Here is a 15,048-nt window from a genome sequence, read left to right on the forward strand (position 1 = left end):
TCAATTTTGTAGTACTCGGTGATTTTATATTGCCGGAACTTATGTTTATTAACAAGCTATGTTACACGGACTCTTCAAAATAGATTAAATACCTGTGTCGGACACCCGACACTCGAACAAGGGTATGAGATATGTGTCGGATACTTTTCAACAGATACTTCATATATAATTGTATATAACACAATTATTATATGTGCATGTTATTGTAAAATTACTATAAACGTCATTTTGACACTGTAAGTTACATATAGTACCATTTTATCTCATATATTACATTCAAAATATAAAAATATGACACTTTTTTTTCCCGAGTCCGCGTACCCTTAAATTTAAGATTTAATGAGTCCGACCTATAGATACATACCCGCGCCCGACACCCATATCCGAGTCCATGTAATATAGGAAACAACTGTTTGTTTCAGTGCTGAAGTTCATGCATAGTTGACGGTATTGAACTTAAAACATAAGAAAGCCAATTGAAAGAGTTGAAATGATGATGACGATTTTCAAATTTTGTAGAGAGCTATTCATTCCCCACACCCAATTCTTTTCCCAGAGTCGAACCCTTCACTTTCATAGCTAGCCTTTCCAACAACTTAAGCGGCTGGAGGTAATGGCTGAAAACCAATACCTTCTTCCCACCTAATTCGCGCAAGCCTAACAGATTAAGGAAGAAGTTTGCCTTCAGTCCTTCTCTAATATCCAACTTCTGTAAGATGTGATCCATCCGAGCATCATCAATGCCCTCTCTTTCTGTGGTTAACGTGTCTATAGGTGAACTCTTTAGGAGAGATCTCAACTGTGCGTGCACATAAAGTGTGCTCCCGTCCCAGGTGATGTTGAACTTTTTAACTAAGTTCTTCAGTTCTTCAACTTCACGCACAGTTGTAGGGCTGAGATGAAGAAATACAGAAAAGTCAACAAGCCCAGGTAATTCATGAAGAAAATCTCATTCGTAGAAATAGGGAACCTTGCCCGTCATTGCACGGAACTCTTGAATGACTGTTACCTATCTCTTGAAATTATCATCTTTCTGTTGAATAGCAGTTACATTTGAAGAGAAAGGTAGCTGTCATTCAGAAGTTGCGGGCTATTTGGACTTTATTGAGTGAGGTCATGACATCCGTATTTTCATTTCTGGGAGTATGACCTTCGTCCAGAATGAGAATGGATGGGTACGTTAGTAGTATTTGTTGGTAGGCAACGACAGTCGTGTTAGTTTCATTGTCACATACGATTGAAGGAAATTGCTTAAACGCCCGAAAAAGTATTCTTCTCTGATCTGCCCACTGTTTGAGCACCTGAAGGTGTTGTGCTCAATTATCAGCTTTTACATAGTAGACGTCATATGGTGGAATGTCCTCAACTTTCCATATGAAGAACTCTTTCTTTCATGTAGCCAGAATGCCTGTTAGTAGCACCACTAGTGGTCTAGCATTGGGATACTTGGCCAGAAAACTCCACATAAAAGTAATTATCATCAAAGTTTTTTGAGAGCCTGGAGCGTAGGCCAGGATGCAGCCACCTGGATTCTCTGCAAAGTTGCTCAGTAGGAAATTGAAGCCCTCTACTTGATGGGGTTTCATCTGCTTTTTGTGCTTGGGATGAGCATCAATTTCAGTGAAAACAGAATCTTGTCCAGATAGTTTAACCCCCTCATGAAATAGTTCAGCTGCTTCCTTGTCCTTTATAGTCTGGCCTTCATAAAAGTATGTGTGTGTAGTCATTGAGCCCTAAAACAAATTGTAGTCCTTCCTCTTCAATTTTTGGAAAATTATGCATTTATCGCTTGTACAAATAATTATTTCAATTGTAAGCTATCTGACCTAAATGCAAATTTTTATGTCTGTCCTTTCTTTTGACCGTTTCAAAATCTGTATATGTGTTGGGAAATTATGCATTTTGTTTTTTGTGTTTTCAGGTTAACAGACACAAGTTCAAGCCGTTTGTGTTATTGTAAATATTGATCGGAATACTTTGCAGGAATTGTCATCATTGCATCTAATGGATATTGGTCACCTCACACCAACAATGTTAGTTTTCTCCTTGAAGACTTGCTACCGTTTGGTTTCGTACATATGTTTGTAAACAAATGAAATCCATCACCAAGGAATACGCTGAATTTTTTTTGGGACAATTGTTACAGCAGGCCATGTACTTTTGTCTTTGCGTCATTTGTTTTGTACAAATTTTGAATGGCCTCGCTTTGCATCGTCAATTCTGAACTTTTCTTTCAATTACGTCCATTTGATTACAACTCTTCACTATTTCTATCACAAAATATGCATATACGTGGCTTGTGTACTTTTTGTTTTAGTGAACTTATAACTTTACTCAACTTAGATAATCTCAATCAATTGACATTACAACACTTGTTCTGAAAATCACAAACGGCATTAGCAATTTGACCAAAATTGTCAACAAAACATAAAATGAAGTGTCAGAATCGAGGGAGTTTAAAGTGTATCGATTCAAATTAGACAACGGACAAAATGTGTAGACCACCCATATAATTTTCCCTTCAGTCTAATTTGTATGATTTTCACTTTCATAAAGGGGAGGGAAAAGATTGAAGACAATTGGCAAACAACATATCCAAATGTCTGACACTATCGATGGCTCTTCTCGAAAGCGGCCAGTTGTACCATTCATTTGTTACAGGTACTAGTTGTTCATCTTGACAATCCGGAATTACATTTTTTGTAGTGCAAGTATGCACCTTGTCGAAGTTCAGTTTGTGATGTTTGAAATGGGTTTGGTTCCGTATGTCTGAAAATGTTTAAATTGGTGTCGATTCAGTCCCCAATGTACAAAAGGTGTGTTATGCAGATTTCGGGGCCAGCTTGACATAAATACTTACATATATATATATATATATATATGTGTGTGTGTGTGTGTGTGTGTATTCATATTTAAGATTTAGTGATGATAAGCTTCACGATGCTTGCATGCAGCCAGCAACAATTGAAGGAAATGCAAGGGCCATACAACAGTCGACCAAAAATGGTGAGTATGGAAATCTGTATTCTCTATAATACGCTATGATGGAAACACATGACTGGGTTGCTATCCATGCGTTATATTGAATGTTCATACTGGGCTTTTGATTATTTCACATTTGTTGGATTGTAGCATGTAATAATGTCACTTTCGTACTGTTTTTGTAAATTTCAATTCGTTCTAAAATTTCATCTACATTTTGTCACTGAATTTTTCCTGCAACTGTTATTTATATTTGCAATCTTATTTAATTACCAACAATGCACACGGGTTGTGTTTGGCAAAAGCTGTAGTTATAGTTATTTTGGACTCATAGTTGTTACTTGTCTTGTACGTGTGTCACTTTCGTGCTTAAAGAGTATAAAGGAGCTTGGGGAAAGGTGGAAGGTACTCCCCTTTGATGAGAAGAAGAGGTTTGTGGAAATGGCTAAGGTGAGCACCGAGGAACACACCAAAGTAGTACCATGTGCACCGAAGTCTGAAAAGGTAATTACGTACTTCATGTTTTCATAAATGCATTTGGCTAGGTCCTGCTTTGCTGACATTGTTGGTTGTATTTTCGTATTAATTTAAGGATAAAAAATGTGCAGACTAAAAGGCAACTCTGCATATCATTAAAGTCAATTGTTGAGCTAGCTAACCGGTTCAACGAAGCACAAAAGCAGGAAGTCATTGATATTGGGTTTGGTGGCCTCCTGGGGATGAAGTGTACATGTATAGATCATGACTTGTGCACGTGGTTGGTACAGAACTTCAATCCTGACAGTAGTTCATTGAATGTTCATGGTCGTCAACTCAGGCTCACTTGTAAGGCAGTTAATGTTTTATTGGGAATACGGTGTGAAGGCGATGACATGCAGTTGGCTAGTTCATTAGAAGCATATCCCACTATGTACAAAGAGGTTGGAGTTGTTAACAGAGTCATTCCTTTGAACAAGTTGAGACTTTATCTAACTGAGACTGATGGCGCGAAGGATGAGTTTTGGAGGAAATTTGCGCTATATGTCTTGCGGGCCATGTTGTGTCCTACCACAATGACCGCCTTGAGTCCAACATTCATTCATGCTGTGAAGGACGTGAATGGTATGCGAGCTTGTAATTGGGCAAAGTTGACACTGCAATTCCTTTACAACGGTGTTTGTAAGTATAAGAGCAAAGGTCATTGCGCTACAACTGGATGTGTTTTTCTGCTAATGGTATGCCAATAACTCGATTGTTTTTTCCATCCCCCCCGCCATATGTTTCATGCATTGTTCTGTCATGGTTCAACAAATTGGGCTTCATTAGGAAATACAATGTTACTTGGTATGTCAGTAAGACAAATAACACTCTTCCTGGCCAAGTATGGTACTCGCAGAAAGAGATTTTCTACAACCACCATCATGAATTTAAGAATAAAGAGTACAGGGCAAACAAAATCACGGACCTCACTGGAGGAACCAATTTTCCTACGTTGCGAAGAGGGGAACATAATTTATTGATCTTCATCGGTTTGGAATAATCAATCAGACACAAAACTGACACAAGAAATATTATACACATTTGTAGGCAAAGTTGAAGAAGAATATACACAAGAAACCTTGATAGGACCATTACCAAACCAAACGTATTCATTCTGGGAAAGGTCTTTCAGGTTTCAGCCATTCATATACACAAACATGTGCATAACTTTTTTTTCTTGGTTTCATCAATAAAGTCTTTGGTTTGCTGAACATATTTTTCCCCAAAAAACATTGCATGATATGTGCTATAAAGTTCACAGCATCGTAAGCAAAATCGGTATTCTATGTGCGTTCAACTGCAAAGTTGACAAGAATGAATCTCATTGTTACTGAATATAGTTGATTTTTGTGGGAAAAAGAAATTAATTATGGTGTGCCCCTTAATGTCCATAGCTCTTGTACATTGATTGTGTTTGTCTGAGCTCCATAAGTACGTCGGCTACAACGCTGTCCACGCCTCGGCTTCATGATTGGGGTGATACCCAAATACGGGAGACGCTTCAACGTATCATAATGAAGCAAAATTTCCCAACAATTGCGGTAAGCACTCCAACCAGTCTGCACATTTGACACCATTGACCCACTTATCTTGAACATACAATGTCAGACTTCATTTATCTGTTTCTATGGTTAGGTGGATTTTGATTACAGTAATGACGAAAGTGACGCCGATGATGCTGAAATGGATGCACACCATGTCGATAACCAACAAAAAGCACAGTACGATGAAGTCCGTATGACCAACGTAGAGTCCGACATTCGGGAACTGAAGGAAATGATGAAGCAAGTTCTTCAGAACCAAACAGATTTCACGGAGATGTTATGACATTTCCAAGGCAAACAAGTTGTTGACAATGGCAAGGTAATCTATCCAATCATTACGCAAATTTGACACAGTTGAGCCACATCATTTGAAGATGATTTATAAGACTAAGTTGACGTATGGGTTTGTATGATTAGGTGGAAGGCAATGATGTGTGTATCATTAACCTCTCCTCCAATGTTGCTGAACTGAAGGAAATGCTGAAGCAATTGCTTTAACGTTTCAGTTTGGGCTGCAACGAACCGTTCACTGAACAAACCAATTTAGTTGAACTGAAACAAATGCTACAGCACCTCATCGAAGGTATATTCTCTAGACCACAATCGGCAGGCGTGGACAAACAGGGTGTGGACCCTTCTGTTGAAGTGGAGGCGCATGATGATGGCGTGGTCAAACCATCTGATGAAGTTAACCCATTAGAGTGTAATATTTCAGATGTACAAGGGATGGATCACGAACAACACAATGTGAAGGGAACCTTGGCAAGGGACAAAAGTGATTTCCATGATGGACACAAGCTGAACATCAAAAAAGGTGGGGACAACCACAAGAAGGGAGGCCTTCACTTGGGGGAAACATACGAAACAGAAGATAATACACTCTTGACCTTCAATTACTGGGCGTCAAGCAAGTGGCATGCGATGTGCATACTTCTCCTACTAAGATTGGCCAACCATTGGGAGCAACTGGAATCGTTAGAGGAAGAGGAAAGGGAAGAGAAAGAGGAAAAGGAAAAGGAAAAATGCGCGGAAGAGGAGTTCAAGCCACTGAGGTCGAGGATATGCAATTGTGCATCGATAGCAAAACAAACAGTGGAGTTGCAGAAGGAAAATTGGTAATTCACGACATCAGTTCACCTGTGGCTGTTGATGGTCTGAATAAGGCGAACAAGGTACAAATACTGCCTTTAATGGTCTACAAGTTCTCAATAACCAATTCATGCCCACATCAATAATGTGAATCACTAATTTTACAATCATTTGTGTTGTATTGTACTAGTGGTCAAACAATTGCATGTTTGCACTTATGACTGCTGGCATATGTTTTTACACATTTCTAACAAAGTCCGCACCAAACATCACAAGTTGGGAAAACTCTGAGGTTCAAAGGTTATACATCATTTCACGTTCTTTTTTTATGACTAACAACCTTGTTGTGTAGGCTTCAAGTTTTTGTTATGAAATGTGTTGTGTTAGTTGTCTGTTTATTTTTGTAGGACTCGTTGAGGATGTTGGACAGTGAAGGGTTGTTATCGGCGGAGGAACAAAAACTTGTCGACTATGTATTTGATGTAGCAAAAATGAAATGTATTGTTTCATTTAGTATTTGCAAATTTTAAATGACAGTCCATTGTGAAACAACTATCGTTCTGAGGATCATTATTGCTTGTAGGGACATTGTTGTTTCCATGAATCTTCATGGATGGGCATGTGAAGTTTGTACCTGGCGTGACATACGCACGCTAAAACCAGGGTTGTGGCTATCCGACACTGTAAGTGTTGGCTGCACACATATGAATCTTTGTTTTTCATTTGAAGAACTCGGAAACCTTTCTAATCAACCTGCCTTGTGTCTTACATACAATGTTCCAGCCAATCAACTTGGTGGTGGTGTAATTGACTAATCGACAGAGGGATTTACACAATGACGAGAGGCATACTGATTGGTTCTTTCCCGTATATCTGTTGGTAACTAAGTGTTTAAAGCTAGGCTGTGTTTTGTATGTGGCATATTTTGATAAATGTTTCCTTCAATGACCTTTATGCATTACACATGCAGACTTTGATTCTAAATAAAAATACGCAACCTCTGCACCATGAAAATATTGTCACATCATTTTTTGGACATGACAGATACACTAGTGGCTTGATGTATGTCAGAGGGTAATATCAATGTTCATCCCGTTATATTAAAATGAAAATATGAAAGCCAGTACATGTTTACATGCCCTCTAAACAATGTTTGCACTTGTGTTTGCATGTAGATTTACATGTCTTTCAATTACAGAGGAGTGTATTGGTTGTGCGTTAAAATTGATATGGTGGACCGTGTAGTCTACCTATTTGACTCGTTCCCATCCAACCGACCAAACAAAAGGAAGCTAAATGCGGCACAAATTTTGGTATGTCCTTCTGCTGGATTTCTCAACACTACAATAGACTTGAACATCCTTCACATAAGCCAACTTCAACCTTGTGGAATAGGTTCAAACTATGCACGACTTGCTGCAACTACACTTTCAAAATGATTATGTTACAGACATGCATAGCTTCCACCTCCGCATGTTAGATGAGAGGCCAGTACAACAACTGGACGAGTAATCCACAATCCCTTCCTCACCTTAATGTGTATCCTGCATGACTGATTTAACGAACCTACTGACTTTGATGACAAATTTAATGTGAACTTATTTTTGTAGCACGTTTGACTGTGGGATGTTCGTCATCAAATTCATGTAGTGACCTGATTTACGCCCCGATCCACACAAGGTACATTCTACCGCTTCATTTCCATTTGCCAATCAAATCCTTCCTTGTATATACTGCAATTGTAACTGATTTGTCTTATGATCTTTCTCTACAAAGTTCCATCCCTCTGTGTGTCATAAGTTATTGGTTGACGTCGTTATGAATGTCAATAATGCAAAGATCGTAGAGTATCAGGAGTGCCTTGATATCAGCAATGCCACAAACTAGGCCAGTGATGGGAATAGGCTGGCAATACGCTAGTAATTTGGCTAGCAACAGGACTTCACTAATTTTATATTCATTGATTTCAATATGGATGTTAAATATGGCTCCCCAGTATTGTTTTTACTCGAGGATGTAAAGATGGACGAACTACAAAGTGAATGTCAAATGTAAACATGGATCAAACATTTCAATGTGGCTGTTGTCTTATTACTATTTTGTTTATGCATGTTTCTTGTTCGGATGAATGCGACTGAAACAAATATAATTTACGGCTGCTTTTTTTACTCATATTTTGAGGAATGTACTTGCTGGCCAATTTCTGAGCATAACTTTGATGTCGCAACTATAATGTTAGTTATAACATAGCTATGCTTCACTGGAATGAAGTACACTATGTTCAGGATATTGTTACTCAACAAAGTATGATGTCATACGTAATGCCAGATTGATTTGCCACATCTCTTAAGTATTCAATATTGATTTACAGAGATGCTCTACAGCTCTCTTTTTAGAGCTGTCATTAAATCAATCTACTGTGGTTGCTGTTCGCTGACTTCGCAGCTTGGATTACTTATTTCGATGTTGCACTCTCAACAAACAAGTACAACGAAACTTTTGATTTCATTAATAACAGTTAAACATGTCACTTCATAACAACAATTATATTACAAGCTTCCTACCATTACAATCGACAGATCCAATCTTACCGATGTAACACTGAACGTACTATTACTACGCGAAAGTAGAAGTAGTCATACGATAAGTCCAGCTACTCCCAATTGTCAGGAATTAAAGAAGAATGCACACCAATTGAACAAACAGATCAACCGACTCTTCAGAATTTGGTTCAAATTTAGTTGAATATACGCCCCTTTGTTTCGAACAAATTACAAATGACAAGAGGGGTGGAGTAAACAAAGTACACACTGTAATTCCATAATACAACCAATATCATGAAGTTAACTAGCACAATTTACGATAGCAAGTACACCTAAGTTACAGAACAACTACCCAGACCAAAACCAATTGAAATGTTCATTGTTCATGTCCCTCCTTTCAAAATCCATGGGTTTTATATCTTCTCCCTTCTTGTGTGGCCCACTATCACATGACTCTGAATCTGCAACTCCCCCTACTTGAAATGCTTCTACAATTGCGTCCTTACTTAAAGGATTGGGAAGTCCAAATATTTTACTCTGTCTGTCGAGATACTCTGTGTTATCATGGCATGTGTCCCTCAACCCTTTTCAACGTCTGATCGATAGAGATTAGCACTTACTTTGTACTTCATCATTTGTGCAATAACCCACTAAGTCCACGATGAAGCGTAACAAGTGCTCCATCACTTTGAACAGTTGGTGCATTGAATGCCATTCTTATCATGTCATTTGTCCATTTCACTGATCAAATACTCTCAGTTAAGTCAAGTTGGAACATGTCACCATTTGTTTCATCCACCTGACGATAGGAATAATCCACAATTTGGTGCAACCAATGCCCAATTTGTATAATTTTAATGTAACTAGCGAGTGCCACGCGCGATGCGAGTGCCACACGCGATGCGTGTGCAATTCGGATAAGTAACCATACGTACAAATATTAAACAAATGAAGTGTTCTGAATGAAACCCAACGTCTTGGGTTCAAATCTTGCTTGTTGTGACAAACTTTTTGTGCTTTGCCGATAGAAAACTTGGCACATCGTACAAGGAGAACTCACCACACATTTCGACACCAATTCAATGTGCACATATATAATAGTACTAGCGATTGACACACGCGATGCGTGCAGAATTCAAATAAGTACAAATAAAATAAAATATTTATTATATATAGAACCAACAGTGAACAAGTAAGAGTCTTCCTCATTTCACATAAGTCTAACGTTCAAGTCCCCTCTTGTCATGTATCAAATATGTTTTTATTTTTTAAGAAATACGAGGTGGACACACTGTACGATTATAAACCAAGGGTTGAGGACACCATAATGGGTGTTCACTTTATATGTAGTACAGATGGATACATAAAATTATTTTCACTTAAACAAACCCCCTTCTTCGGCCCAGCTAAACGTTTACATAATTAAAATCAAAGAAGGAATGGGCCCAACAATAGCTGTAAAAGCGTGACGTCTTCAACGTCAACTTACTTGAGACTACCCTTCTTTGTTTTATAAGCTTTGTAGCAGCTCTCACACAACTTATAACCCTAAATGCCTCCCAACAGCAACATTGGCTACTAAAGAAGATGAACCATTCAAAAACTCCTTCGATTTCCAAACACCATTATGTAGCTGTTTGTACCCATTTTATACGAGGTTCCCATCGACAAATAGATCATTTGGATGGTCACACGTGGTACAGTGAATGTGAGATTGCATACTCAATTAAGAGGACAACTGGCCTTCAAAGATGGAGCATCTGCATCGGATGGCTCTGATTATGTGCCGATTATGAACTTAGGTCACGGACTTGATGGGTGCATTGCAATAAGACTCCTATGCAGGGTCTAGGGTTTTCTCTGTCAATATGAAGGCCAAAGTATTGAGGGACAGGTGGCATCATGAGACAGGAACAACTCGATAGATGGAAGTGCAACTTTACTGGGATTTTAGATCCTGCAAATGTATGAGCAGTTCAAACATCGAATCGTTGGCAATTGTCGGATTGTGTAGGCAGGGGCCACAAAAAGAAGGAGACTAAAAAGTTAACAATTACGAGGACCAATATAGACATCAGCAACACGACAACATGTATCATGTACACTTAGTAGTAGTTGTGTATTTTATGTGTCGATTCTGTGGATAGTGTGTGTTGTATCTCTGTCGACTTTGGTAGTGTTATTATGAAATTTCCTTTCCACATAGAATGAACATAAATGGAAAGTAGTTGGACAAAATTGTCAAACGATGTGGGAAAATGTAAAGAAGTAATAAACCAGAATTTACAACATAAAGCATTAACATTCATTAAAATTATTACAACAACTGGGAATTTGGTTAAAGTCTTTACAAGAGGTGGAACACAACCTAAATTCAGCCGTTAGGGAACAGGATGGAAAGAATACCCCAATCTGACTGGGCATCTGCAACCATAGCTCGGGCTTCATGAAGTTCTACTTTGATGGCTTCGATGGATGAAGGACAACTTCCAATTTATGAGAGCATGCTCCTGGTTTCTTTGCCAAGTTGGTCCTTTTGTTATTCTAGCAACAACCTTCTTTGCTTGACAGCAGCTAATTCTGCCTCCAGCCTTGATTGTTCACGTGCCAACACTTTGTCTTAGTCAAAGATGTTTGAGGAGTTCTGCTAAGTGAGCTTCAGGGAGTTCAAGATGGTTTGGGCATTACCTAGGAAATTTTTCTTCGCTTCGATTTCCATTGAGCACTTCTGAATCATTTCCACCATGGTTGGCCATCCGTTCACAATTCTGCCCAGTTGTTTGAGTTGCGTGGGATTGAAAGGATTGGGAGAAAGGTGTTGGATGGCTGTGAGGTGGGCCAAGGTTTTGTTACGTTGGTTGAGGGAAATCTCTTGAAGAGGAGTGTTGATGAGTTTCAGAAAGTTGGTCAAAAGTTGTTGGACTTCCTCTGTGAAATTATGCAGCCTTTGGGAGAGGGGTGAAATGTGTTGTAACCTCTGCTCAAATACAACAATTTCATCTCATATGTTTTCACTTGATGTGGTTGCCTATCGACAGTTGAAAGTTAAGTAATTGTTGGACAGTCCGAGCTATACAAACACAGAATGTAGAAGGAATAAAGATATTACATGTTGGAATGGGTGTACGTTCACTTGTGGGTGCTGTAGTTGGGGTTTCCTCAAATGCTGATGCCTCGGTTTGTTGAGGGTTAGTTGAAGTGGGAGGTTCATGTGTGGAGGAGATAGTCAACTCTTGGGTCACTCGTATAACTGCCTCTGTGTTTACAGCTGTGTGGGTTAGCTCATTTGAAGGATTGGGTTTGGTAAGTGAAGTTCTGCCAACTTCTGTCCTTGCCCCTATCAGAAAAAGTTAGTTAATTGATCATTTTATGAAGAATCTAACAAGTTACAGTGTGCTTACCATGACTGATTTCAATGTACAGTAGATGAGGCTCGCTTGTTTCGTCCTTGGGAGAAATATGAGGAGTAGGGGAAGATGATTGACCATTTCTGCATGGAGCAATGTCAATTGTCTCTGCTTGCATAGTGGAAGGTGGGGATCTACTGGAGTTAGGTATTGATGGATGAGGGAGGAAATACGGTTGGACCGCTGATTGGTTCAGTTTCACTAGGGCACTTATCTTTCACTGGCAAGGCTCCAAGTGTTACCTCAATTGTCTTAGGGGGGGTTTCACAGTGAATAGGTGGAATGGATTGGTTTGGAGTTGGTATATTCTGCTCAGTTGCAGTCATATGAGGGGGAGATTCAGTGCTTTGGTTGGGAGATGGTATGGGGCTTTCTTATTCGTCAGTTGAAATAAAAAGCCTCATTCTTTTCATCTACAATGAAAAGATATGAGATTAGAGTTCAGATGTCATTGAATTTATTGCATGTACATGAATAAGTGAGATACCTTAAGTATGTGCTCTAACGGATGCTGCGTGGATTGGGTAACTAGTTAGCTGAGTGGAATATCCCATTCACTGGAATTTGGAGATAAACTGAATGCTCTTTTTGTGGTTCGCATCTCTTGAGATGGTGATTGGGCGGTTATTGTCTTCATTTCTTCTTCTTGTTGGAGAGCTGTTATTGAGTCTCCCAAAAGCTTATGTACAAATGAAGGGGCTTTAGGATTTGCAGTATGGTCTATCGGTGCTTTACCTTTCTTTTGGTCTTTGACAGGAGGTGTAGTAGGAGCACGCTTTCCTGCAACAACGCAAAGGAGTTAACAGAAAGCATAACAGACATGTAAGAAAATGTGAAGTACAAGTGGGTTGGTAGCTATAATAAACTTACTTGAAGTCTTGAGGGTTGAAGTGGGTCGTTCCGACCCTTGATTGTCTGCGGACACATCTCTCAGACAAGTCTGCAGAGGTTTGGAGAAAATTACTGCAACCATAAGGGTCCACCAGTGTTGAAAACCTGGCATGAGGTCAGGAACAGGCTTGAAGTGGAAGTGGCTAAAGCCTTGTAGAAGTTTTTCATTCTCCATTCCAATTAGTTTGGCTTCGGAAGAAGCTTTAATGTTGATCCTTGTCCATATTTGTTCTTCAATGGTGGAGTGGAAGTAAGGGCAAGGTGTGGCTTGCATAAGTTCAAATTGTCTAGCCAATTGATTAGGGCAATAGTTTTTAACACTACAACTAGACAATTTGTTGGAGGAAATAGAATATCCTACTAGGATATGCCTGGATGTCAGAATATAGTTCCATGTTTGGGCTTGACAAATCTTTTCGTCATCTGGTAGGTCCCACAGATCCGTGAAGAGATGTTGTACTCCAGAAGATGGGAATCGAGATGGATGAAATGGCATGAACAGTAGGGGGTCTCTGTGAGATGGCAGGTTGAAGAGTGTAGCAAGGCATTGAGAGAAGCTAAGTGTGGACTTATCAACAAAGGTTAACAAACATTCCGCATAAGAGTAATGTTTGGGGATCATAGTGTTTGGTTTGGCAGGTTGTATTTTAGGAAAATATGCATACAACCATGCCTAGAAAAGCCAGAATGGCCCGCCACAATTGCCAGATATTTTTTTATCAACAAAGGAAAACATGCCTTTGTAAAATGTGGCAAGCAAGTAAGGAGCAAGGGCCATGGCTTGGCCATCTTGAAGTCGCAAAGCCAAAGGGAGGTATTCTGTAGTAATCTTAAACTTAGGAACACAGACAAGGAATTCGCATAGCCATATGAGGTAAAAGGCAGCCCTTTTTTCGTTAGTCACAGCACTATTCGGTTTGCCTTTGTATTTTTTTCTAAAGTCAGTGTAACTCATGTCAGTTTGAAGGGTGAATGGTACTTGAATGGGTTCTAGCAAGGCTCTAATTTCTAGCCCTATAATGGGAAGTCCGGTGAGGTGGGTGACATCAAGGACAGTTGGGGATATCATTCCAAATGTTAAAAGCATGGAATTATAGAATGTGGACCAGAAGCATACAACAGCGGCTATCAACCATTTATTCCTATCGAATTTGAGGGTGGACAGACGGATTACCTGAGCAATGCCAAGATATTTCCACACATCGGAGTCATGACCTCCAATTCGTTTGAACTAGCTTTGCCAAGTGGAGTCTGGCTGCCTCCATCCTCGAAGTGGAGTTTTGTTGCTCTCCCAACTCGTCCAGTTCAGTCTGGGTTAGTTGATAAGCAAGGTTTCACCATTGGCAAGTGGGTAGTATAGAGCCAATTCGTCGGGGAAGTGTTGTATGAAGGTAGGGCCTAGTGTTGCTTTCGTGACAATGTTGCTGCTTGGCATCAGAATGTAATCAAGTTTGAATGAGTTCGTAAGGTCTCTGATGCGTTTGGGAAATCGAAGTTGGTTTGCATTGGTTTCATCTTCTTGGGTGGACTGCGATTTCTTTGGTGCCATGGGTTAGGCTTTTAAGATGGGTACTTTTGAGAGGGAGCAGCACAGTTCAAAAGTCTTCACAGAAGTCTTTTCGATATAACCAAATATGAAGGTTTGAGAGAGGAATAGACCAGGTGAAGTAAGACGAAGTAGAAACCAAGTTCCGTCTTTTATAGTTTCCGTCAGGCCAAGTCGTTGGGTGAGTTGAAATTGGAAAATATTTACTTAAGTGGGCCTAAAACTTGAGCTTTCCTGAGATCCCTTTCATAAGTGAACAAATTATACAATAGAATTAAGTTAGATGGACAGAAAAAACTTGAGCTTTTTTTAACCATGTTTGATTTGTTGTTTAAAAAAAAATTAAATTTTAAAAATAAATAAAAACTAATATAATTACAAAATATATATTTAATTTGTACAAATAATTTGTAAAGCACTGAAAATATATAATTATATAAAATCAATAATTAGTTGTACTTTTTATTTGTTAACCAAATGAATTTATAATTTTATTACAAAAAAGTAAAAAATAGTTTTAAGAAATG

At 39.1% G+C, this 15,048-nt stretch overlaps 1 pseudogene; it reads right to left on the reverse strand.

The window, feature by feature from the left end:
• Positions 1-523: 523 nt before the first annotated feature.
• On the reverse strand, positions 524-1,727 carry LOC145798112 (protein CHROMATIN REMODELING 35 pseudogene; annotated as a pseudogene).
• Positions 1,728-15,048: the final 13,321 nt, after the last annotated feature.

This window comes from Camellia sinensis, chromosome 8 (assembly GCF_055761805.1).
Source record: "Camellia sinensis isolate YWXY chromosome 8, ASM5576180v1, whole genome shotgun sequence".
Taxonomy (NCBI): Eukaryota; Viridiplantae; Streptophyta; class Magnoliopsida; order Ericales; family Theaceae; genus Camellia; species Camellia sinensis.